Raw genomic sequence first — 23,879 nt, 5'->3', positions numbered from 1 at the left:
CTGCTCCAGCCCAGGATCCATTGGCCCTCTTGGCCACCTGGGCACACTCTGGCTCCTGTTCAGCTCCCTGTCCATCCCCACTCCCAGCTCCCTTCCTGCCTGGCTGCTCTCCAGCCCCTCTGGCCCAGCCTGGAGCTGCAGGGGGTTGTTGTGGCCAAAGTTCAGGACCCGGCACCATCCCTGGAGCCATTTCATGCATCCCCCTGTGACGAGTGACACACGTCAACACTGCCATTACCAACCTCCAAACCTTGTGAAATGTCATGGCTGGACAGGGCTTGGAGCAACCTGGGCTAGTGGAAGGTGTCCCTGCCCACGGCAGGGGGTGGAATGAAATGAGCTTGAAGGTCCTTTCCAACCCAAACCATTCTGTGATTCCATGATTCTGTTTCTGCCCTGGACGAACTGCTCCTGGAGAAGCTGGATGAGACAAACAGATTCTTCCTCATCTCTGAGGTTTCCCCGTCTTCTCTCTGCTCTGTTTAAATGTAGATTCATTTCTTCTGTCACCAGTAGCAAATATGGGTTCAAGGCCCAATAGTCTGGACCAGTCCCTGCTGTCACTGATCCCTTTCCCTGTTTCATCCCATCCAAACATGGGTCCTCTCAAGCAGAGATAAATAAGCCTTCCACAAGCACTCCCAGAGGTTTGGTGCATGATTTCAAGGACAGAATTCCTCTACTTCCTCAGAGTCAACCTTTCCATTCTGTTTGGACCTCCCATGTGGGAAAAAAAAAAAAAACCACAATACCTTAATCCCATCCATTCCTGTGCCAGGAAATCCAAGATTTAAGAGCTCAGCTGCACAAAACCAGGTGTATTTGGCTTGGGTGAACTTCAGGGAGACTCACCTGGGACAGGGTGGGAGGGTTTGGTCAGAGACATCCCATAAATTAGGTGCTCTGGGGTTGCTGCTGTGTTTCTGTGTGGAGGAGATGGTTCCTCCTGAGATCTTGTGGAAGTGGAGCCACACTCCATCCTCTGCTTGGCAACAGAAGACAAGGTTGGCATGGCAACCTCCTTCTGACGTGGAGAGGGTTGTTAGAAAGGGGACTGAGATCAGCTGTTGTCTCGGCCACCGAGAGAGGGACAAGAAGGAACCAACTGGAATTAAAATTAAAAAATCAGGGATAGAAGGGGAAATACTTCCAACCACCCCTGGGTGGTGGAGGAGGCCACAGCAACTCCCTCACTGGGATGGTTGATGGATAGGCAGGATTAAGCTGCCAAAGCTGGTCCAGATCCACCCAACCCTCTTCAGTGCCGAGCCTTGAATGGGGACATTTCTCAATATTATTTAAGTTGCATCTTTCAAGGCCTCCTCAGGTGCTTCAGCTCTTTCCTGCTTTGCATTAACACACAAAAAAAATCTCTTCATTTTCCAGTTTTTCCCCGGCTCTGCCATCAAATCTCCTGCACCCACATGTGTTATAACACCACTCTTGGTGTTATTACCCTGTTTCTAACTTCGTTTTTCAAATTTCCGGTGAACAACCAAACTTTTCCCAGTTTTTCTGGTTAAATTCACCTCATTGCATAGAAGCACAGAATCCTAGAATGGTTTGGCTTGGAAGGGACCTTAAGGATCATCCAGTTCCCCCCTCCTGCCATGTCCATTAGGTCAGTTGTTTGCCAACTTCTAAGTTGAATCAGGATCCATCTCTCTTGCACCCCATCCTTATTTTTTCCCCTCCTTCTCCTCTTACAGGACACCCTGGACTCACCAGCCTGGACTGTCTGGCTGCTCTTGAAACTTAAAATATTTCCACTTCACAGCTCCAAATTTCTGAACTAGAAATTCAGCTTTGTAGAGTTGGATCTTTGGAGGGTTCAGAAATGACGGGATATGAGATGACAGCTGACAGACCCAACCCTCAACGAATACCCACTAATGGGAATCTTAGGGAATGTTAACCCTTGGGATCTCTCTGGGTTCTGAACCAACCTTGCCTCTGTCTTCAAGCTAAAATATGCAGATTGGACAAAAATTATCTGGAAAAAGAAAGGTCATGTCCCTGCAGCTGCAGAGCATCCTTGGCTCTGGAAGCATTCCAGAGGAACACAAAGGATTGTGGAGAAACACTCAGGGCTGCTGAGAACTGAATTTAACCCAACACAGGCATCCCTTCTGCCTAAAACTAATCCACCCTGTTATTTTGGAACACATCCTCTTAAATTGGGGTTTTCCAGAGAATAGATTTGTGGCCTTTTATGGCTGTTTTTAGAAGCTTCATATATTTTCTTAGCCCGTTATTTTACTTATTTTGGCCCATTTTGGGGGTTCCTTGATGAGACAGTGTCATATATAGGCTGGGTTTTTTAAAAAAAAAGCTCAGAGAGCACCCCAGCTTGTCCTTGGTGATATTCATGGTCTAACACAACGAGGAACCGCACGTGTTGGGAACCGAATTATTAGGACACCACAGACAGGGTAAGAAATAATCTAAGGCTGGAAATATCACAGCAGAAGGATCAACAAGAAAAATAACCATGAAAAAATTACCACTGGACCTTTAGACTTTAAAAACAAAACACAAAGTTGGTATCAGTCGTTTCCAGCAGGACCAAGGGAGGTTCAAGATGGTGCTTGGGTAAGGAGAACAGAATTCACAGAATCATGGACTGGTTTGGGTTGGAAGGGACATTAAAAATCATTATGGGCAGGGGATTGCCCATTCCAATTCATTCATTAGCTTTCCCTGGTTAAAAATAAAAGCAAACCAAACTCACGAGGCAGAATCTCGATCTCCCCACGAAATAAATAACAGAAACGAGCAAACCTCAAGCTTTTCCTTTCCCCAGCACACAGACAGAACCTCAGCCCATCACAAACCCTGCTGGATTTAAATATCCAGAATATTCAATGCATCAACAACAACAACAACAAAATGTAATCCAGGCTATTTCATATGACAATGCACAGAGGACGAAAATAGAAAGGGCCGCTCCATTAAGCTTGAATCTCAAACTGCACTGAAATTATAATCAACAGCTTCTTCAGGGCAAGGGAAGGCAAAACAAAGGGAAAAAAAATGCATGGAGGGGGTTTTTTTCCCCCAATGGCACTTAGAGGAACACAGTTCCAGCCTTTTTCTGCCCCCACCCCGGGACAAGTGGCTTGGCTGAATTCTGGCGTTTTTAGCAAACCCCTCTTGTTTTCCAGAGGCAGGAGCGAGGCAGGATCCATCAGCAGGATGCCCTGATCCACTACCCTCCTTCCCTGCCCTCTCCCAGTTTCCTTGGAGTCAAAACAAGTCCCAAGGAAAGGCAGGATTGAATCCTACCCAGATCCATCAGCTTAGGGTTAGTGTGGGACACATTAGGGCAGGTTTAGGGTGGGGGACCCAACCTTCACCCTATTCTCTGTATTGTCCTTTGAGGTCTCTCCTCTCTTGTTCTCAGGCCACACTAAAATGTCATTTATCCTTTGTGGTTGTTTTCCAGTAAGATTTTTTCAACAGACATTGGAATAATTCCACCTTCATTTATTTATTCATTTATTTATTATTTATTATTTATTTACTTACTTATTTTTTTATTTAGTGCTGCTTGAGGTCACCGTTTCCAAAGCCAACATTTCGTGGAAAAATCAAATGAAGGAATGGACAAAAATAAAGTTTACAGTGACAATTTAACTACTTTTCCTGGAATGACCTCATCTCCCCCCTCCAGGGATGCAGAAGTAGGAACTGACTTCCCTGAGCAAGGAAAACTTGAAAAGTTGAGACAAATCAGTCTCCCCACACTGCTCTCTTTGGAGTGTGCCCATAATCCCCAAACTCCTTCGGATTCCACAGGTTTCCTGCAGCTACAAAATCCGATTCCTGATATTATATTATTTTTTTTTCATCATTGATTGATGCAAATGAAATAGGAAGAGAAATACCAGCTCTCCAGCCAAAAAGAAAAATGCCTCTTTTACAGGCTCAATATTTCACACGGAATATTCATCCTTCCTTGGGAGCAACTTCTTCTTTTTTTGGGGAGGGGGGGCCTCTCACATTATATTTTTATCGACAGCATTAAATGCTGAATGTGGGCAATACCTTTGATTTATGGACAATTTACAGTGAGCACAGAGAACCTCGACAGGGCTCTTTTTGCTTTCTTTATCATCTCCCCCATAAATTCCAGCTGCTCCAAGGAGGGGGCTCAGCCATGAGGAATCAGGGCTATGTTTGATCTTTGGATCTCCTGAACACACTCAGGACTTTCCTCGTGGCCTTGGGGTTGTTTGGAGCCTTGGAAGGGCAGTTCAGCACTCAGTGCCTTCCTGAGTGCTTTCCTTTTTTTGGGGGGAGGGGGGCAGCTTGGGAAGGGATGAGAGCAGGGGGAGGGGATGAACTGGTGCAGGAACAGCCACACCAGAGCAGAGCAAAGGCTCACCAAGCCCAACTCCAACTGCAGAGTCACCTGGAGAGACCTCAGGAAGGTTCTACCGTGCTGTCCTCCAGATTTACAAGTTGCTGGTCCTTTTGCCATCAATCTGGGATGGTTGAAATCTGTTGAAAAATCCACATTTCACATGTTCTGTCCCCTTTTTTCCCCTTTTCCCCCCACATTCACGCCCCAGGGAAGGTGCCAGACTCGCTTCTCTATTTGACTGTTAAAGGATGAGCACAGCTGACAACTTTTACGTGGTGTGGTTCCTCCAAAAGGAGAAAAAGAGGTGGGGTTGTGTCCCTTAGGGACCACGATGGAGCTCAGGCAAGGATGAAGGTGCCTCCACGGTTGCTGACGGTGCTCAAACCACTCAGACACAATGTTGAGAGTGACTCTGGGGCTTCTCCACCTGAGAGTTGTATCCATGGAGTCCCTTTGTCCTCTCTCTTCCATCTCCCTTCAAATTTAAGACAGATGCCATTGGCAGAGAGTACAGATGGAAAGCATGACCTTCTTAGCTTGGATGAGAAGGGAGCATGGCCAAGGCCTCACTTTTGGAGTGGAAAAGCACCTGGAAAGAATAGAACTGGGTGAAAGTCAAGAAGGAGAGGGACAGATCAACTACGAGTTTCCTCCTCCTCCTCTTCATTCTTCATTCTTCTTCTTCATCTTCTTCTTATTATTATTTTCTTCTTCATCATCTTTTTCTTCTTATTATTTTATTATTATTATTTTGTTCTTCACCATCTTTTTCTTCTTTTTTCTTCTTCTTTCTCCTTTCTTCTTCTCCTTTCTTTTCCTTCTTATTTTCTTATTATCATTACTATTATTTTCTTCTTATTATTATTTTTTTCTTCATCATCATCTTATTATTATCATTTTATTATTATTATTTTCTTCTTCTTCTTCTTTATCTTATTATTATTATTATTTTTTCTTCTTCATCATCTTATTATTTTCTTCTTCTTTCTTCTTTCTTCTTTCTTCTTTCTTCTTTCTTCTTTCTTCTTTCTTCTTTCCTCTTTCTCCTTTCTTCTTTCTTTCTTCTTTCTTCTTTCTTCTTTCTTCTTTCTTCTTTCTTCTTTCTTCTTTCTTCTTTCTTCTTCTTCTTTCTTCTTCTTTCTCCTTTCTTTTTCTTCTTTCTTCTTCTTTTTTCTTCTTTCTTCTTTGAGCCTAGTGGAAGGTGTCCCTGCCCATGGCAGGGGGGTTGGAACAAGACGAGCTTTGAAGTCCCTTCCAGCCCAAACCATTCCATGATTCTATGAACCAAAGCATTCTGTTTCTTCCCCTGGGTCCTTGTAGCAGTGGAATGGAACCCTCAGCAAATTGCTGGGAGTGGTGGGGTGGTGAGGAAGCAACACCAGTCGTGGTGTCCCCATGTGTGAACTGCAAATACGGCATTTTTTTTCCCAGAAACTCTTCACCCATCCCGGTTCTGCTGCTCCACAAACGCAAACTTCTCACCTTTAAATCACTCACTGGAAGATGCATCCAACGGGATGAGGTTCAACCAGGCCAAGGGCTGGGTCCTGCACTTTGGCCACAACAACCCCCGGTAGCTCCAGGCTGGGCCAGAGGGGCTGGAGAGCAGCCAGGCAGGAAGGGAGCTGGGAGTGGGGATGGACAGGGAGCTGAACAGGAGCCAGAGTGTGCCCAGGGGGACAAGAGGGCCAATGGATCCTGGACTGGCTCAGGAACAGGGTGGCCAACAGGTCCAAGGAAGTGATTCTACCCCTGGACTCAGCACTGGTGAGGCCACCCCTGGAGTGCTGTGTCCAGTTCTGGGCCCTCAGCTCAGGAAGGACATTGAGGTGCTGGAGCAGGTCCAGAGGAGAGCAATGAGGCTGGGGAAGGGACTGGAGCACAAGTGCTGTGAGGAGAGGCTGAGGGAGCTGTTCAGCCTGGAGAAGAGGAGGCTCAGGGGAGACCTCCTCACTCTCTGCAACTCCCTGACAGGAGGGGGGAGTCGGGGGGGGTTTGTCTCTTTTCCCAGGTAACCATCAGCAAGACAAGAGGGCTCGATCTTCAGCTGTGCCAGGGGAGGGTTAGGTTGGAGATTAGAAAGAATTTCTTTGCAGAGAGGGTTCTCAGCCATTGGAATGGGCTGCCCAGGGAAGTGGTGGATTCTCTGTCCCTGGAGGTTTTTAAGGTGAGACTGGATGTGGCATCAGTGCCATGGGCTGGGAACCACAGCGGGGTTGGATCAAGGGTTGGACTGGATGATCTTGGAGGTCCCTTCCAACCCAGCTGATTCTATGATTCTGTGATTCTGTGAAAAGACGCAGGAAAACTGCCCCTCAGCCACAGCCCCCGGAGCTTCCCAAGCTCTGGGTGCTCCATATGCTCAGCCGAAGGAACCATCTGCTCACACAGGACGAGGAAAACACGACTTCCACAGCCTGGGTTGCGGTTTTTAGGTCACGGGGTGTTGTGAGAGGATCCTTTCGGCTGCCAGTGCTCTGTGTGCCGGCGGCAAATCGCTCAGTGCTGAATTAATCTCGCTCTTCACGCGTCTGGAGTCGTTTTGTGCTGCTTGTAAGGCAGCATATCTGTGCCTAATCGTGTATCACCCCCCGGGGGCTGCTGCGAACAGAGCCCGTGTTTAGACCAGAGTTGTTAATCTGATTCCCTCTCTTTTGTTTTCCTCCATCCGGGTCAATGCACACCTGGGCTAAAACACCTGTGTGTAAAATCACAGCTGAAATCGCGGCTCCTGCCTGGCTCCTGCTTCCTGGATCATGGATGGGAAGCTATTATGGATTAGGATAAACACAGTGTCAACACTGACAGCTTTGGCACAGGCTTTGCTACAGAACAATTGCCTGATTGCTCTGTCTCTAAACCTCCTTCCACATGGCTACTCCCACGGATGGATTATCTGCCTCCAGCTGGGCCCACAGTCCCCCTTTGGAGAGCAAATCTTCAGGAAAAAAGCCAGCATGGATTTGCTGGTTAATGAAGATGCACTGGTTTCAAACAGCTGAGAGTGATGGTACTTAAACTGAATCCTAAAGCTGGAGCAAAGAAGGAAGTTTCCAACCCCTTGTCCACTGTGCAGGGTCTGCTGTAATTCCTTTTGCTTTCTCCTGGAGGTTGTTCAGGGTCTGCTGCAATTCCTTTTGCTTTCTCCTGCAGGGTGATTCAGGATCTACCACCCTATTTCCAATCTGAACCTGGAGAAGGACCATCCTCTCTGGAGAACTTTGTGCTTTTCCACCAGACAGGTTGTCCCCCCCAAAAAAATATCCTACAAACTTGTCTTGCTAAAAAAAAAATAAACTCTTTCTGTCATGACCCTAATGATGTTCTGGCTCTCCTACTGTCTCTTCCTGGAGCACATTTGATTTTCCTTGGACTTTTCTCTTGTGTTTATCCTCTCCGTGAGCCTCATGGAAGCGTTTTGCAGCTTGTGGAATTAATGGCCTGTTAATCCTCCTGGACTGGCCACACATGGATGAGTTGCCCACAGTTCTGCAGGTGGACACGGCCTGGCACAGACAGTCCCTCCTATGCCCTGAATTTTTTACAGTAGCATAATCAAAATGTTCCAGGCTTGTCTTATTCCTGTGGGGAATCAGCTTGTGAGCAAATTGAGGAAGATACAGTTTGGCTGCATGAAGGAGGTAATTATATAAATTCTCTGCTTATGAGCCTTCCACAGGCTGGTCTTGCTTTCTTACAAATCACAGAATCATCCCATCATTTAGGATGGAAAGGAGCTCCTTGGGGTTCCCTTCCAGCTCAGGATATTCTGTGATTCTTGAGATCATCTTGTCCACCCCTCCCACTCAAGCAGAGTCACCTCCAGCAGCTGTGTCCAGTTGTGTTTTGAGTATCTCCAGTGGCAGAGACTCCACAACCTCTCCAGGAAATAACTTCTGGTGTTTCACCACGTTTACAGTAAAAAAAAAAAAAAAAAAAAAAAAGAGAGCTTTTCCTCTGTTCAGGTTGTATTTTATGTGGGTTTAGTTGGCATCCATTGCCCTGAGCATCACCAGGAAGAGTCTGGCTCCTTCATCTTCAGGGAACAAGGGACAGGACAAGAGGAAACAGCCTCAGGTTGTGCCAGGGGAGGTTTAGGTTGGATATCAGGGAAAATTTCTTCATGGAAAGGGCTGTCCAGCCCTGACAGTGGTGGAATCCCCATCCCTGGAGGGATTTAAAGCTGTGTGGATGTGGCCCTTGGGAACATGGGGCAGTGGTGGCCTTGGCAGCGCTGGAGAACAGTTGGACTGGATGATCTCAGAGGGCTTTTCCAAACTAAATGATTCCATAGAATGGCACAAACACCCCTCATTCAACAATCACAGCATATGAGCAGCACATTTCAGAAGAGACACGAAGGAAGACACTTCTGTTGGCTGAGATTTTCCCCTCTGCTCAGAAAGGGACAAAGCCCCATAAACAACACCAGAAGCACTGTCACCACTGCACCTTTTTAATTCAGCCCCAAACCATGTTTGAGAAGAGGTTCTTGGCTGAGGAGGTATTTCCCAGCACTGCCAGTGGTGATCCATGGCAGGAGATTGTCTGGAATTCAGACCCTGGACAGTAGACACCAGAGGTCTGGACAGGGTCAAGCCAAGGTGGTCGCCATCTGAGCTTTACAAACTATGTTCATTCTATTGATGCCCTTTTTTTTTACCATCCTGAACATCCTCAGGTTAGTTTTCCAAGTTGTGTGATTCTGGAATATCCTGGGCTTACTTCTCTGGGATCACATTGGACCAACCTGTTTTGTCACCTGCCATCAACAAATGGGTTTTCCTGAGCTTGAGATCCTTAAATTCACTCTGTCGAAGTAGATGGTGGAAAAATGCAATCACAGAATCACAGACTGGTTTGGAATGGAAGGGAATCTAAAGATCATCTCATTCCACTCCCTGCCATGGGCAGGGACACTTTCCACTAGCCCAGGTTGATCCAAGTCCTGTCCAACTTGGCCTTGGACACTTCCAGGGATGGGGTAGCCACAGCTTCTCTGGGTCAAATCCACCAGTACAAAGTGGACCTTCTGTTTGTAACTTGATGCTTTCCATGATAAAAACTCATTTTAATGTTTCACTTCCACAACAAGTCCTTTAACACCGATCTCCCCTGAGCTGCAGAGGATGTCCAGTTTTCCTAAACAAATCCACCTGCAAAAAAATAACTCCAAGGCCTGTTACCAAGGAAAAGGTTGTCTCTAATTCTTTGATCCATCTCAGAGCCCCATCAGATGCTTCTGTAGCTCCTTTCTCCCTTTCTCACGAGCCACAGCCACAATTCATTCAGCAGCAAAAGACCTTAATTTCATTAGCACTAAATCCCTGGTAGGAGCAAACCCAGCAGACAAAAGAGGAGCTGAGGATTGAGAAGTCAGAGATCAGCTCTCATGGTGACTCATGGGACTCATGACAACACGTCAGTGCACAATAAAATGTCACACCATGAAAAATCCTCATTGTCTGCCCGTAAATCCTTCTCCCAGCTGGGTCATCTCCCCGTCTCCTGCCCCGCTAAAGGCCACAGAGCTGTTCACACTCGCTGATAGAGGTCCCTAACAATGGGGATTTTGGGAAGGGAGCCAACACCCTCCCAGGCTGGGGGTTGGGAGGTCATCCTTTGGCTCTGGTAGGAGCTGGATTGACATTCCTTTGGAGCCAGGGCTGAGAATTGGAGTGTCAGGCAGCTGGAGAGGCGGAGTAGAAGCCTGACTGTGGTACAGCAGCGAGGAAGAGGAGGAGAGTGTGGTCTGTGGTCACTGCCCTGCTGATGGTCATCACTCCTCTTCCATGACAAGGTGGAGCAGCTTCATCAGCACGATCAGGGAGCTCCTGGTGTTGGAGAATCCTATTGTTGGAACACTCATGGAGGACAAACAGACTCAGATCATCACAGACAAGGGAGAGAGACACCACTTACCGACCTCTTGCTCTTTGGGTGGATCCTGTTGCCTCCAGCCAATTGCATCAGGAAAGGAAGTCTCTTTTCCCTGCTCTCAGGTGTGGAATCTGCAGGGGGATTCCACTGAGCCATGAAAAGTGGCTGGTGCTTAGGACTTGGAATACTCTGGACATGACTGGAAGCAAACATAAAGACAGTGTGTGATGGGAATCACTGAGGTTGGAAAGGTCATCCAGTCCACCTTGTGCCCAATCCCCATCTTGTCCCCCAACCCAGAGCACTGAGTGCCACATCCAGTCCTTCCTTGGACACCTCCAGAGATGGGGAATCCATCACCTCCCTGGGCAGCCCCTTCTAGTGCCTGATCACTCTTTCCATGCAGAAATTCTTCCTGAACTTCTCTAACTTTGGTCCCCCTGTCTACCAATCCACAGAGAGAGAGAAGGAGTCATCCCACCTGGTCTATATCCAGTGGTCAAAAGGAGTGTAAACACCTGCTTAGGAATGTCCACGTGGCTTTTACACAGCTCCAGGAAAAGGAGGCGAATCCTCCCACATGAAGAAGTTCCAGAAATTAAGCAATTCCAGAAATTAGGCACCTATCAGATGAATTGAGCCAAGGAGACCAACGTGCTTCTGGATCATGGATGGTGGGCACCTGGAGATGAAAGTACGATATAAGTACTTCTTCTTATTTGAGATGATAATGTAAAATCATCTGTGTCACATATGTCTCTCAGGGTTGGAAAACATCCATAAGCACGTTGCCTTCCTGGGAATTGTGAGCAGGAATTTCAGTGCCTGCATCTGAGATGCCTTTTGCTGACAGAGGGCATGAAAGCAGGGGAATCCTGGGTCCAACAGATCCTACTTATGGCCCAGGATAAGCATTCCATGAGGATCAACATGTTTGAGACCTCGGACTTCAGCACAAGAAGAAATCTGTCATTTCACAGCCTGTCCGAGGTCAAAATACAATTTGGGAGTTGGTTTTTTCCCACGCCAAAAAGAGGGTGGTGATAATGTGGCCCTTTTCCTCTTCAGAGCAAAGAGCAAGAGAAGTGGTGAGAGAGACTCTGTCACCTGTGAGAGCTGAAATCCAGCTCCAACCCAAGCAACGACCCCGGCTCTGCTCCCTGTCTGTCAGAGCAACATCTGAGGGAATTTTCGGGTCTCTGAAATTACACAGTCAGTTCAATTGTCTCCCTGAGCACATAAAACAGCTTCCTCCATGCAAAGAGGTGTGTTGAGGCTGGACAGATGTCCTCAGGCTGTAGATCCATACTGGACAGATGGACAAGTGCTTCCAACCACCAGGAGAAGCTGCTCTGGCTTTGGTGGCCAACACTTCAAAGGGGGTGATAACCCCCAGCCAAGCTGCCAGCAAACCCTTCCCTTTGGGATCCTGGACTCTATCCATGTGTTTTCCATGTGCAAAGGAAGCTGTTTGTGTACGAGGTGTAATTTTGATAAAGATTCCTCCACCAGTCAACAGGTTTCCTTCTTCTCCTGTCAAAATCACCAGGACATTTTTCATTATTGTTGTAGAAACGGGGCCAGAAAAGACAAGTTTTTCCTTTGGATGATTTGATCCCGACTAAAAAGACTGCTTTATTCCACCCCCATGGGATGGAACAGCCCTCAGTTATACCCAGCTGGAGCCCTGGAGAAGATGCACTTCCATTTTATGGAGAAACCATCCTAAAATAGTCCAGGGAGCAACTGGAGAACGAGGAACTCCTGCCTCAGCCCAGATGTTTCCCATAACCAGCCATTTCCCATAACTCTGGTTGACTGGTTGCATTCAGCTGCCCAGGAGCTTTTCCTCTTGTGTTTGGATGAAAATTTCATTGTCCAGCTGAATCCTTGGAGGCCAAAAAATTTTGGACACGAAGCACTGAAGGAACAACCTTCCCCTGGTGCAGCTGCTGTCCTTGTCTCTAGTAAGGACAACTGGGATTTATCCAATTATCCAATTGCCTTAAGACGTGGCTCCTAGAAATACCCCCAGACTGAGCCGGAGTTCAGAGCTAAACAGCCAAATAAACCTGATAAAATATACCAGGAAAAAAATAAAATACGTAAACCTGATATAAAATATACCAAACAAAACTGATTATTTTTTTTTCCCAACAGCTTCCCACAGTGGAAAAGTCACCACAGTTTGTGTTGAATGGATCACTCTTGAAACTGGCCACGGATTTTTCAGTCCAACAGGTCTCCCAGGAGGGGTTTTTCAACCCATTTAAATGTGGTGTGGGAAAACCTTTGATTTATATGACACAAGAATGAAATGTCTCGTTTAGTGTCTGCCTTAATTCTATTTTTGATGTGAAGTAATGACTTCATTGTGATTTCAGTCTCAAGTGACATTTTCCATTCCTGTGGACGTGGCTTTAGGAAAATGGGATTTTTAACACCTTAAGCTGCAGCCAGAGCTGGCTTTGCTGGAGAATTTTGCCTCTGATAATGCAAAAGGCATCTTTTTATTGCCTAAGTGTGGGATGTGCTGGGAGAATCAAGCCCTGATTGTGACATGGGAGGTGCAGTTTACCCTAAAAACAAGGCCAACAGCGCAGAGATGGCAGTGGGCAAAATAACAGCACAAAAAATGTGGCAAAATGAGAAAAACATGGATTAACAAAGGATGTGACTTCAGCAGAATATTGGGGATCATAATAATGAACTCAAGATAAAGCATCTTCACTTGGGAATTTATTTGAGTGGGTAGAAATTCCTGCAGCCACTCTGGCATGTCTGGCTGTCTTGGAATTCCTAGGCTGAGGAATTTGGAGTGCCAATGTTTTGGGCCCAGTCTGTAAAAAAAGTTGCTGTTGGTGTTTTCATGGAGAGGGGGGATGAATTCTTCATTCTTTCCTTCTCTAATTTGCCCTGACAACTCAGAATGGGAGGTGGACCCCTCAGTGGAAGGAAGAGGGATTTGTAACCACTGGATGAGGAGGGTTGGAGCAGGATCCCTCAGTGGAGGGAAGAGGGGGTTTGTAACCACTGGATGAGGAGGGTTGGAACACCTGTCACTTCTTCCTCCACTCCTTTTGTTTTCCTGTGTCTCAGAAAATCCCCCATCTCTCTCCAGCCACAGTCAGAGGATTTGTTGTCCTTCAGTGCCAGGAACTGAAGAGCTCTCTCCTCTCAGATTACAGTTCCCAAGCAGGTACTTACAGACAATGATAAATTACCCCTTAACCTTTTCCTCATAACACCAGGCAGCTCATCCCTCCCACTCTTGGATGTGTGTCCTCCCCCTCCTCCTTCCATCCCCATCCCCGTCCCTTCAGCTGCTCCTGCTGCTCTTCCCTGAACTCCAGTTCAACAACATCCTTCTGGGGCAGGGACTAAGTGAACTAAACCCAGGGGTTCAGGGGTTCCCAGACAATTCTCACCCCCTGGGTGTCCCTGGGCTGATGTTTCCTGCTCTTTGTTCCCACTACAGGTTTGCCCAGTGCTGTTTTTTGTCACGACCATGACATTCCGTGTAAGATTCTCCACAACTCATCTCCAAACCACACTCATTTCCCTTTTCCAAGGGAAACACTCTCCAGGATGACCCAAGGACCCAGGGTTGTTGTAGTGATTAGTTTGACAGGTTGGATCACAGAATCCCAGAATGTGCTGAGCTGGAAGGGACCCACATGGATCATCCAGCCCAACCCTCAGCCCTGCACAGGCCCAGCCCCAAGAGTCCCCCCCTGTGCCCCAGAGGATCAGCCAAACCCTCCTGGAGCTCTGGCAGCCTTGGGGCTGTGCCCACTGCCCTGGGGAGCCTGGGCAGTGCCCAACCAGCCTCTGGGGGAAGAACCTTCCCCTGAGATCCAACCTGAGCCTGCCCTGGCACAGCTCCAGCCATTCCCTGGCTGCTGTCCCTGGTCCCCTCAGAGCAGACCTCAGTCCCTGCCCCTCCTCTGCCCCTGCCCAGGCAGTTGAACTGCAGTGAGGTCTCCCCTCAGTCTCCTCTGCTCCAGCTGAACACACCAAGTGCCCTCAGTGTCCTCACATGGCTTCCAATCAAGGCCCTTCCCCACCCTTCCTTTGGATGCAGTGATTGCACTGGGTTTGGAAAAGCTGGTTCTACTCCATGGCAGGACAGGTGGTCTGGAAGATCCCCTTTGATCCCAGTTTGGGACAATTTATGACATTCCAGCCCTTAGGCAATATTTAAATGGAAGGGAACCTTGTGGAGAGACAAAGACCTTCCCTGTGACTATGGAGAAACCTGGAGAGGTCTCTCTCTCAGTATGGAGTAATTTCTGACCTCCAGACCTCGTAGCACATCCTCTCCCTTTTCCCTAACCCAGGCAAACATGGGAATGAGCCCAAGACAACCCTTCCAGCTGTTCTTCTGACACATTCTTCTTCTGAATTCCATCCCCACCGTGACAGACTCCACCAGTGTTGACTCCATCCACGAGACATTCCCAGCGAGCAGAAAGGTCCCTTTCAGCCTGGACTGATCCCAGTGCACGGGATGCTTGGTGGGAATGAATGAATGACAAAAAAAGTGCTGGCATTTCTGAGAGGCAAAGAGACTGCTTTGTATCTGGTGGCTGAGGGGGGAGAAGAAAAGGCTGCTTGTCAGGCTCAGTGAGGGGTTTCAGACGGAGGGAAGTGTTTATGGCTCTTCCTAATTGCTGTAATATTCCTGCCACAGCCACGGTGCTTTTTGTGGCTGCTTCACTTACTCTGACAAATCAGCTGCCAGGAGAAGAGAAAACAGTAAAGTAAATAATTTAAGCAATGAAAGGAAGGGTGGTTGATGCTGCTGGTTTCTCCAGCCCTGCTCTCTGCCTGCAGGAAGGTGCCCAAATGACACACGAGGACTGACTGTCCTATTCAGTGCTGGCCTGCTGATCTCTGGCTGTGGCCATTCTGCTGATGCCTTTCCATACAATCCAAATTAATCCACACAATTTCAAGGTTAATTACAGAATTACAGAGTCACTGAGGTTGGAAAAGACCTCCAAGGTCATTGAGTCCAACCTGTGACCCATCCCCACCTTGTCCCCCAGCCCAGAGCACTCAGTGCCATGGCCCGTCATTGCTTGGACACCTCCTGGGATGGGGACTCCAAATCTCCCTGGGCAGCCCCTTCCAATGCCTGAGCACCCTTTCCAGGAAGAAATTCCTCCTGATGTCCAACCTGACCCTCCCCTGGTACAGCTGGAGGCTGTTCCCTCTCCTCCTGTCCCTTGTTCCCTCGGAGCAGAGCCTGACACCTCCCCGGCTCCCTCCTCCTGTCAGGGAGTTGCAGAGCCAGAAGGTCCCCCCTGAGCCTCCTTTTCTCCAGGCTGAGCCCCCCCCAGCTCCCTCAGCTGCTCCTGCTGCTCCAGCCCCTTCCCCAGCTCCATTCCCTTCCCTGCACACACTCCAGCCCCTCCATGTCCTTCTTGTCCTCAGGGTCCCAAAACTGCCCCCAGGATTTGAGGCGTGGCCTCAGCAGTGCCAACACAGGGGAATGGTCCCTCCTTTGGTCAGCCTTAGAGGTCTTTAGATTTAGAGGTCTTAGAGATCTTTTGCAACATAAATGATTCTATAAATCGTGCTTCCTCATCCACAGGACCTGGTAGGAAACATCCTGTTGAGTTCAGCTTATTGAAGCACAAGGAGCAGGGAACACATTTTGGGGGTACGTTTGGAGTTCAACATCACCTCAAAAACCATATGCAACCTCAGAGGTGAGGTCCTGGCCCCCAGAGGTGAGGTCCTGGCCCTCAGAGGTGAGGTTCTGGTCCAATGTCTTTCTTTAAAAACAGGTTTCCCAGGAAAGCTGACCGTGTTTGGTCGTTGGATGGCAAAGGAGCCATGAACCTGCAATCACGGCTCTTCCACATGTGCACTTGCTATGGCACCAGATGTGGTCCTGGGGAAAAGGAACTCCTGTTCCTTGCCAAAATCTCCTTCAAAATTTATTAATGTCCAAAAAAAAAAAAAAAAAAGCTTCTGGGAAGTCTGGGGACTCATTTTAGGCATGTGAGGCCATTTTTCCTCAGTATGAAAATCTAAATTTGACAAAGGTGTATTTAGTTAGTGGGACTCATTGTCTTGAGCTGGTAACACCTGAGGCCTGGATGGGTGCCTGCATCAAATATGTATGGCTTGGGGTGAGTGATAATGTTATAGACACCTGGTACAGGCAGGATTTTAATCACATTCGTGTGCATGAACCCTTCCTTGAGGCAGCAGATGAACCAGCAGAAAACTGCAAACCCACTGAAAGAAATGAGGCACCAGTTTAGCAACTGGTTTAACAGCTTGCAACACCCCAAAATAACATTGCCACTCTATGGCTGGATAGATGGGAGACCAAAAAAAAAATAACATCTTTACTTGAGCATATTTCACCTCTTCCCAACACTTGGAGAGCTTTAGGTGCCTGAGTTCATCACCACTTTATCCCGGGGAAGAAACTCCTCAGTGCTTCAAACCTTCGAGGAAAAACTGCATTTCTCGGTACAGAAATAGCACAAAAGATTTGCGCAGCAAAAGCACAAAAAGGTTTGTTGTGGTGGTGGTTGGAGGAGAAGAGCTCTCAGGGAAAAAAATCCCGGCGCTCTCATCGCTTGCCTGGAGCGCCGAGGTGGGAGGACAAAGCCCTTTGAACTCGCCCCGCTGCTAATTAACCTCGCTGGGCTCCTTATGCTTAACGAGGGTATTGTCTGCGAATCGCTGCCTTTTATCCTCGGCAGGGAGGATAAAGTGCCTTTTCCAAGCAAAGCGCAGAAGTGTTGCAGTGATCCGATGTCTCCGTAAATCAATCGCGAGGGTGTGGCTGGACACGGCCTTGCAAAGTGAAGTGGAAGCAGAAGGATCATTTCTAATTCCACTGAATCCTTAGAATATTCATCCCTTTTTTTATTTTCCCCTTTCCTCCTCTTTTTGATGCCAAGGGGAGCAGGGGTCAGGAGTGGCTTCACCCTTTGGGAAATACTGAGCTGAGGAAGCAGCTGCCTCGTTCTTTAAAGGCTCTGGGATGTTCATGCCGCCTTAATTTTAATTTTTTTTTTTTTTTAAGGATCTGAGTTTTATGTTATACCCATTTAGACCACTGAGTGAATTCTCTGCTTCTTGACCTCATGAGGGTCCACAAGGTACACACATTAGTCCATCCTTAACTCGTTTCAGGAGTCAGAAAACTCTGGAATTAGATCCAAGCCCCATTCTGGGGATATTTAACCCCAGGGATAATCTCCTATAAGCAACAGGGCTTGCTCCAAACCACCAGTCCTCATCATTAGCCCAGATATTCTCCCTCTATTCCCACGTTTTTGGAGGCAACACCGATCTTCAAAGTCGTGCAACAACACCAACTACAACACACAATGCTTTGTCTTAGGTACTTTCATCTCAAAATACAGACATTTGAAAACAATTCCATGCCAGCCAGAGGAACCTGGAGGAAGAATCACTCCTGGGGATTAGCATGAACAGGAGGTGCTGTGCTTGGAAGGACAGAGACCCCTCCTTGGCTGGAAGGTTTCAACTCTGCTTGGAGGTTTGCAGACTTTCCAGAGGCTCCCAGGAATCTGAAGAGAGACAACTTCAGAGACTCTCTACAACAGGCATTTCACCAAATCCCAGGAATCTCGGCATCTTTAGGAACCTTTAGGTTCAACTTCACCAGTGGAAAAAGAATTCCTGTATTTCCAGCCTGCTCAAAGCTGCAGAGATGACCTGGATCATACGAGTCACTCAGCTATTATAATTATAGAATCATGGAATGGCTTGGATTGGAAGGGATCTTAAAGACCATCCATTCCACCCCCTGCCATGGGCAGGGACACCTTCCACTAGACCAGGTTGCTCCAAGCCCTGTCCAACCTGGCCTTGGACACTTCCAGGGATCCAGGGGCAGACACAGCTTCTCTGCCCCACCTGGGACAGGGCCTTCCCACTCTCACAGCCAGCAATTCCTTCCCAATATCCCATCTAACCCTTCCCTCTGGCAGTGGGAAGCCATTTCCCCTTGGCCTGTCCCTCCATCCCTTGTCCCCAGTCCTTCTCCAGCTCTCCTGGAGCCCCTTTAGGCACTGGAAGTGGATCCAAGGTCTCCCTGGAGCCTTCTCTTCTCCAGAGGAACCCCCCCAGCTCTCCCAGCCTGGCTCCAGAGCATCCAAGACCATCTCATTCCACCCCCTGCCACGGGCAGGGACACCTTCCACTAGCCCAGGTTGCTCCAACCTGGCCTTGGACACTTCCAAGGATCCTGGGACAGCCACAGCTTCTCTGCCCAACCTGTGCCAGGGCCTCCCCACCCTCACAGGGAGGAATTTATGAGTTTACTCCAACTCATTCCAAGTTGGAGACCAAACTGTGCCCTTAGAGCAGCTCAGTTGCTTTAATCCTTGTCCTTTCCCTCAGCTGAGGAGTCACCTGGGATCCTCCAGCCTTGGGACATCAGAAACTGCTGGATGAAGTTTCCTCATCCATGTTTGGATGGTAGGAGGGACTAAAGGCTGTGGCTTCCCAGTTACAAGACCCCAGTGCTCCTTTTCACCCACGCATTTGGGGTGTAACTTGAGTGACAGGTCACCCAAAAATCTGTGCTGACCTGGTTCCCTTCCAGGGAAAAAGTCCAGATGAAGGAGGAGAACATCCCTTATCCCTGCTCTTCATGCAGCCACTTGTGAAAATCATTAGCAAACACACACTGAGAGCAAAATAAGAAGATTAAGAAATGAAATCACCATTTCATAATAGAATGCTTGGCTTGATGAGGGGGAAAAGCAAAATTAAACATGCTGGAGTCCCTTAGCGCCGTCCTGTCTCCCGTGGAACAGCAAAAGAGGGCTAAAAAAGCAGGAGAAAGGCTGAGATTTAATATTGTCTCCAAAGTGCAAAGGGTCTTTGACAAGTGTGTTGTAATTTTCTCTGCAAATCCCAGACTTTGGGTGAACTCCGACAGGACAACAGGGGAGAAGGGATGTCTGTGTGCCCTGGAACTGGGAGTGCACGTCCCCTTCTCCAGGTCAAACGAGTTGTTATGATTGAAATCCCGATTCCGAATATTTTAAGGAATCTGAACTCTGGGGTTCGTCTGCCCCAACCTGAGAAATGCCACCCCTGGGCCCATCATTTTTGGCTCACCCGGCATCCTAGCAGCAAGAAATCCACGTTCCCATTGGATGATTCGTTCTGGATCATTTTTGGTGGGATGAATCACGCCACTGAAGTGCCACCAGGAGAGCTGAGGAGGAATTTTGTAATGGGAATGTTGCCGTGAGGACAAGAGAGGCCATCGGCACAAAGTACCTTCCCTGCAAATCCTGGCTCATTATTTCCCTATGGATAGAAACAACCTCTGGAATGCAAGGGAAGGGATCATACATGTCCCAGCCACCCAGGCCTGGCAGTGCTGTGGAGCAGGGGGCATGAATTCCTCTCTACAGGCATAACAGGAATAACACGTGGATCTGGATCGTTCCCGCACCTGCTGCTTCCATTTTGGGGTTGTTCCTCTTCGGATGTCCTCGGAATCCCAGGACTAGGAAAAGTAAACCCCAAGGAATCTGAGGTCTCTACTGGAGCAACAGTGGTGCAGAAAGAGGTGACCCAAGGGTTCTGTTGTCCCCACAATGCAGATGTTTGATTGGGAATCAAATTCCACCCTCTCTCCCTTCACCTGCACGAGGAGGGTGCGTGTCAAGGTTGGATCTCAGGAGAAGGTTCTTCCTCCAGAGGGTGGTTGGGTGGTGGATCCCAAAATGTAATATTTGCAGAGAGAGATTTGAGTGATCTTCGCAAAAAGCCACGGACTACAGAAGCTGGGAAAAACCCTATTTATTGACCTCAGCCCTGTAGATTTTTCGTGCCTTCTCCAGCAGGATGTGAAGAGACTCTTTGCATGGTGTTATCACATGCCCTGTCCAAGCCAGAGAGTCCAAACCCTGATCTCATCAAACCTGTGCAGAAGACCTATTGTGCCTTATGTCTCCCTTTGTCTTCCCTGGATCCTTGAGTTCTGTAGACTTGAATTCCCCCAAGATAAAATGGTTTTTTTCCTATGATACACGTGTAAGACCCCAAATTTGTTATCCTGGTTTTTTCCCTTATGTCATCCCCTGAACCCCCCTGTTTGTAATAATTGTAATAGTTACAACCCCCTGTTGAATATGTAGATCTTAAACCCTTCAAATATGGACTTGTGAGTCCAATAAAACATTCCAGTTTCTGTCTCCAAGCTGGGATAGTCCTAGTTATTGCTTCCCTACAGTTGGGCACTGTCCAGGCTCCCCAGGGTAGTGGACACAGCCCCAAGGCTGCCAGAGCTCCAGGAGGGTTTGGCTGATCCTCTGGGACACAGGGGGGGACTCTTGGGGCTGGGCCTGTGCAGGGCTGAGGGTTGGGCTGGATGGTCCTTGTTGGTCCCTTCCAGCTCAGCACATCCTGGGATTCTGTGAAAATTAAAAAAAAAAAAAAAAGGGTTAAAAACCAATCAGAGGGAGGAAGTTAATGCTGTCTGCCTTCCCAGAAAACACCACTCAGCTGGAGAATGAAGGGGAGGATTGTCTGAGCCCTCACAGTCCAAGGCACCGGACGGAGCGTGGCACAAACAACCCCTTCAATCCCAGCCGTGACCCGCCCTGCTCACCCCTGTGTCCCAGGGCAGGGGTGACATTTCGGGTCAGCCACGTGACACAGGGCATGAGCTCACCAAAATCCTCCCCCCACCATCCCCAGCACCACAGGGTTCACTCAGAGAGGCATCATTTGCAGCAGAGGAACTGTCAGTCGCAGGAGGGAAAAGCTGCTGCTAATGAAACCCTCCCATTTAGCAGCACAAACCTCCTCATTAATGCTCTCACTAACATTATGATTTTTAATTTAGCCCTGTGAGGCACCAGGGTCAGGAGCAGCCTCCAGTTGTTATTTGACTCTCCAAAAGCCAGTGGTGAGGAACAGCCCCTGCCTGGCCAGGCTTCTGCTCTGCTGGGACTTTCAAAGGGTTTAAAATGAGATCAAGATGATGAGCAATGACCTCTTTTTTTCCCCCCTTTTTCCTTATTCTTTGTGACAATTCTTTCTTCAGCAACGGACACCTTAATCCACAGGCTGATGTCCAGAGTAAAGTCATGGAATCATGGAATGGTTTGGGTTGGAAGGACCTTAAAGTCCAGCTCATTCCACCCCCTGCCACGGGCAGGGACACCTTCCACTATCACAGGTTTGCTCCAACCTGGCCTTGGACACTTCCAGGGATCCAGGGGCAGCCACAGCTTCTCTGCCCAACCTGGGACAGGGCCTCCCCACCCTCCCAGTCAACAATTCCTTCCTAATATCCCATCTAACCCTGCCCTCTGGCACTGGGAAGCCATTCCCTGTGTCCTGTCCCTCCCTGCCTTGTCCTCAGTCCCTCTCCAGCTCTCCTGGAGCCCCTTTAGGCCCTGCAAGGGGCTCTCAACTCTCCCTGGAGCCTTCTCTTCTCCAGGGGAACCCCCCCAGCTCTCCCAGCCTGGCTCCAGAGCATCCAAGGTCATCTCATTCCACTCCCTCCATGGGCAGGGACACCTTCCACCATCCCACATTGCTCCAACCTGGCCTTGGACACTTCCAGGGATCCAGGAGCAGCCACAGCTTCTCTGCCCAAGCTGTGCCAGGACCTCCCCACCCTGTCAGCCAACACTTCCTTCCCAATATCCCATTTAAATCTCATTTTGATTGAACTAAACCTCCAGAGAATGATTTCATTTGTTGTTGGCAGTAAATTCACCCGGGGTCAACCAGGCTGAGGCACTTCAGGGCTGCAGCACCTCCAGCAGAGTCAAGACCTCTTGTCCTCACACAATATTCCATCTTTTAACACTGCTCCCCCCACTTTCAGCCTTTCTTGGAGGTGAAGATTTCACATCCCACATGACTGGTCAACGTGGATAAGAGTCCATTGGATGATAACCAGCTTATCCTGAGGGATGCTGAAATGTTGTTTTCCATCACACACCTGTGTTTTGCCAATTCAAGGAGAGAAAACCTTTTCATTGATTCTGTGAAAAAAAAAATTAAGGGCAAAAAATGTATAAATAAATAAAATTATAAATAAATAAAATTATAAATAAAAATAAAATTCGTAACTCTATCTAAAAATTATAGATATATAAAAGAAGTCAAATTTAACAACGGGAAACCCTAGTTACACATCCAGGTTCCACTGGTGGTCAGACACAAGGCTCCACTTCACTCAGCAAAGGACCAAATTTAAAACCATTGAAAATGAAAATTAAAAATTCATTTCCACAGTGGAATATCTTGTGGAAGAGGATGGGATATAATATGGAAGAGAAATGAAATTTCTGTCCTGGGAGAAGTCCTGATGTTTCCTGTTTTGAGTCAGGGTGAAAACCTGAAGTGTAATAATAATAATAATAATAATAATAATAATAATAATAGAAAGAAAACTCTTAATTGCTCTTTTTTCATTCCCATAAATAACAAAATGTTCTTCACTCTTCAATGAAGTGAAAGCATCTGACAGGTCAGAATTGAAGTTATGTTGAAGTTATTTGTTGGAATTATCCCAAATGTCACTTCTTTCCTATCCCTGTCGTGTCCCAGGACTGGATTCCTCAACCAAAGCCCATTTTTTAGGTCCACCTGTCGTTAATCTCAAGTTCTGATGCCACCAATCAGTGTCCCACATGTGTTTCCACTCAGGAATCCAGGGAACTCCTTGCTCTGATCCAGGTGTACTTTACACAGATGCACCTTCTCCCATAAATTTTAAAGCTTCAGACCAAACCAAACCCAAAGGCTTGCTCTGACTACATTGGTGAAAACAAATGGGATTTTTACAAGCTAAAATTCCTTACAAAAATTAAATGGGTTTGACTTCCTTCCCTTTCCAGCTGTCCTGTCTGGCACTGGAGAGCTCCCAGCTCTGGCTGATGGCACAACATCAACCCAAAGCATCTGAAACATCAGAAATTACCCAAAATTGGAGTCATTTTGTGCTCTTTTCTAAAGGAGATGCTACTACAGGCAGAGGAAGAAGGCAGACAATGTGCTGACTGAAATGTCCTTTGGGGAGTAAAAAGGGATGTTGGGTTGTCCCTGTCTCCCAGCACTTGTTGGACTATTAATGATCTTCCTTCCTCTGGGAAGGTTTAGGCACTAAAATGAATGGCTGGCACTTCTCTCACTCATTTACTTGTTAATTTAGGCTGAGCTGTAAATATTTACCTTCCCTTTTTATTCCATCTGAGGAACTTCCAGCTCTCTGAGTGCGGATGTGGCTGTTTATCCAGCAGAGCTCTCAGCTCCCCAAGGCCGGCCCAGGTGACCTCGAAATTTGGGGGTTGTGGCTCAGATCTCAGCTGAGCACTCAGTAGGTGTGCACAGCGGGGTGGGACTGCAGTGTCAGATCCCAAAACAAGGTCTGGAGATGTTTGGAAACCACCCTGGGACAGGACAGACCAGGTCATAACTCACTGCTGGAGTCTGGTGACTCTGGAGCCTGGGGCTGCCAGGACAGAGCTCAGAGTGCTCCAGGATCTGTCCCTTGGCTTGGCACAGCATCACCCAAATGCTGGGGCCACTCACTTTGGAGCCTGGGGACAGAGAATCCTGGAATGGTTTGGGTTGGAAGGGAACTTAAAGACCA

This window comes from Chiroxiphia lanceolata, chromosome 4 (genome assembly GCF_009829145.1).
Source record: "Chiroxiphia lanceolata isolate bChiLan1 chromosome 4, bChiLan1.pri, whole genome shotgun sequence".
Lineage (NCBI taxonomy): Eukaryota > Metazoa > Chordata > Aves > Passeriformes > Pipridae > Chiroxiphia > Chiroxiphia lanceolata.
Note: the sequence above shows the minus strand (reverse complement) of the source record.